This window comes from Aegilops tauschii, chromosome 5 (assembly GCF_002575655.3).
Source record: "Aegilops tauschii subsp. strangulata cultivar AL8/78 chromosome 5, Aet v6.0, whole genome shotgun sequence".
Lineage (NCBI taxonomy): Eukaryota > Viridiplantae > Streptophyta > Magnoliopsida > Poales > Poaceae > Aegilops > Aegilops tauschii.
Genome location: NC_053039.3, coordinates 575,121,928 through 575,125,534, shown reverse-complemented (window position 1 = coordinate 575,125,534; position 3,607 = coordinate 575,121,928).

Here is a 3,607-nt window from a genome sequence, read left to right as displayed (position 1 = left end):
CTAGTAAAAATAGTAAAATAAAATAAAATTATAAGTTGAAGCAAAAGAAGCAGAAGTCATGCTTAATTACGAAAAAATACTTCTCGTTATGACTTACTGTATCCACTTCGAAGGTCTCATCCATCTTGATGCTGAAGTGCCTACCACCAACTAGGTGAGGCCTGTCGCACGGGCCGCGCTCGTCTTCGCAGTATTCGCACTTACCGAAATCCTTTTCTTCGTCAGACATTTCCTATGTTCATAGTTGAAACATTAATTAATTGAAAATCGATCGAAGGCAACTACCAGGAAACTCAACACACACATCGCTATTAATCAATATACAACGGGTTAACTTTAGGTCTGTCGAGTCTTCCTTCCTAAACTCTCATCTCACATATATGGTGGGCACTCCCTCTCTGATATTGCGACAGTCGGTGATGGTTGCTACTCCTCCTTCCCCTAGTGCATAAAAAAGGTCTAGCACAAAGAGAAGAAGGAGAAGCTACCCCGACCACAACAGTTGGCATTCTTCTTCTCTCATATATGCTGGAGACTCTCCCTCACCGATTTTTTGACTGTCATGTATGGAGCCTCGATAGACTTAAAGTCCACTCAAAATGTCGTTTAATTCTCTTTCTAGCAAATCTGGGGGACTCGATATTTCCTACATATTCTAGCACAAGTCATGCTTAAATTCACAGAAAAATCCGGTAGGACCTTTGCTAAAAATAGGACATATCGAGCGCCCCAAATTTGTCGGAATTGACATGAATCAACACTCCGGCAAAATACCTAAGGAAGTACATATGATCACAAGCTTTAACTTAGCAAGTAATCCTTACAATTTCAATACTTAAAGTAATTAAACACAATTTCCTGGCAGCCCCCATCCAACGTTTCTCAAGGACAGCAAAACCCACCATTTAGACCTGGTCACCTACACATATATCTCCTGTGGCCTTGATCCTGAGAAGTAGTAAACAATTAGGATACTTTCGGTAGTCTCAATCAAAAGGTATCATGTCCATGTAGTATAGTCTTGTTGTGGACATGGCAACCAAAAGAAACAACCAAGTTGACACATGCTTTGATCAAACGGTATATGTTGGAATTATTTTCTTCCTTTTCTAATATCCAAGCATGCATTGTGTATTTTGGCAAAGAAGTAAATTGTGATTCTAATTCAACCTTCATTTTCTCCTGATCAAGACGCCTCATGTTATCGCAAACAGTGACGAGCGAAACGGCCTTAACTTAAACCAGACCAACTTCTTGTATGTAATGGTGGTCGACGGTACAAATAGATCTAGTGTTTGCCATATCATCCTCTCCTCCCTGAAACGAAACCCTCCTCGGTGTCAAGTATATCGTCTCAGCATATGCATCCGCAGAAACTGTCGATGCCAAAAATTCAGCATGTTGAATGTCCACGTCTGCTTTCTCTTGGTCATTGAGTACCTTCACATCAATTGCTTCCAGAGCATGATCACGTCTTTGGCGATCTGCCTTGTATCGCTCCAGGGTATATGAGTCAAGTAGTATAAGTCGACCCTTCCATACAAAAGAAAATTCACCATCATAATGATAACTTAAGTGTCTCATGTCTGTCCAGGGTTTTCCCAACAGTATAGAACTCACATGCATATGCATAGGAAGCACATCACACATGACTAGATCACCATATCCGCATAAAGGGAAACTACTTCGACGGGATGCATGATCTTGATCAAACTTGTCCATCAACCAAAACTCATATGGTTGTGAATGTTCAATCAACGGCAAGTTCAAGGCATCAACTACAGTCTTACTCACAAAATTCATACTGGAATAGCAATTAATTAACATGGCACAACTAGCTGGTTCGACACGCACACGCATAAAGCATTGGTACCAAGGCAAGGCACGCAATAGATCCTTCTCCATCGCTATCACCATTTGCAAACTACAATATTTTCTCATGATAAATAAAAATATCGATCGTAACTGAAAGAAAACAATTTTACCGTGAACAGTCTTTGGTCCGAATACCAACTGATGAAAGCACAACCTCGTCGTGCTACTGATTTGGCCCGATCTTTCACGATACAATGTACTCCTCTGAATTCGGCTGATAAAATCTCCCAATTACGCGAGCAGTACATGTAACCGGAAGATGGGGTAAGGACAACCAACGGACAATCCCTCGACACATGAAGAACCTCCCGCCAAAGTAGACGTAACCAGCACGCAACCCGTCAGAAACGATAGACCTCGAGCCACGTGTAACTTCCACACCGAAAATTTATACAAAATAAATAACAGCGACACCCGAAGACGGCCGCTCCAGTGACGATACACGATTTTGTCTAAAATCCTAAATATAACCTGCTTTTACAAAGAGGGTACCATGACTATATATACCAGTACAGCTAGCCGACTCAAACTTGCCTAATAAGTTGACCAAACAAAAACTTCGTTATCTCTCACTCTCGACCAACACCAAAGGAAGTAAATCAGCTCACAACCTTTAAATTAGCAAGTAATCATTGAAATTTAAATACTTAAAGTAATTAAACATAATTTCCTGGAAGCCCTCATCCAATGTTTCTCAAGGACATTAAATCCCACCATTTAAACCAGCTCACGAACACATAAATCTCCTATGGCCTTGATCATGAGAAGTAGTAACCAATTAGGATTCTTCCAGTAGTCTCAATCAAAAGGTATCATGTACTTGTATACTCTTGTTGTGGACGTGGCAACCAAAAGAAACAACCTAGTTGACGCATGCCTTGCTCAAACGTGTATGTGTTGGAATTATTTTACTTCTCTTTCTATTATCGAAGCATGTATTGTGTATTTTGGCACAGCAGCAAATTATGATTCTAATTCAACCTTCATTTTCTCCAGATCAAGACGCCTCTCGTTATCGCAAACAGTGATGAGCAAAACTGCCTTAACTTGAACCAGACCAACGTCTTGTATGCAGGCCCGAGCCTGGGGGGTGCGACCTGTGCGCCTGCACAGGGCCCCCCCGTTTTCCGGGGCCTCCAAATCTACTACTCATGTAATCTTTTGGGCCTCTGAAAAAAATCTAACCTATTGGGCTTGTGAGACGCTCGGCCTGGCAACTGGCAACCTGGTGTAGCCCCCCGATCTAGAACTGCCTCGTCCAGCGATAGTGGCAGTCTTTCCCTCAAAATCGAAATATAAAAGAAAAGAACAATTAATCTATTCGATTCATCGAAAGGAGCGAAGTGACGAGACGTCTCTTGGTCTGTTCGTGTGGCACAGGCGGCCCTCGCCACGGCAGGATAGGGTTCCTCCAATCCTCCTTCCTTTCCTTGCTCAAGAATCTCCTATCCAGCAACTCCGTTCCAACTTCCTACATTGTAGATCCTTTTCAAGATTCATGAGGGTAGGAGCAGGCGAGCAGCCGAGCACAAAGGCACAAGGTAGGAACGACCGCACAGCAACCGGCAGGGAGGAAAGTCCAGGCCAATCTCCCGATCTCCGAGTTTTAAAGCGTCGTCGCGCCAATAACCAGTGATCCTGTGAGCCCTTTACTTTGATTTGTGATTTTCGCCAACTATTTCGTTCTCTTAAAATCGTATAGTTAATTTTATATTCTTTTCATCTATTAGGT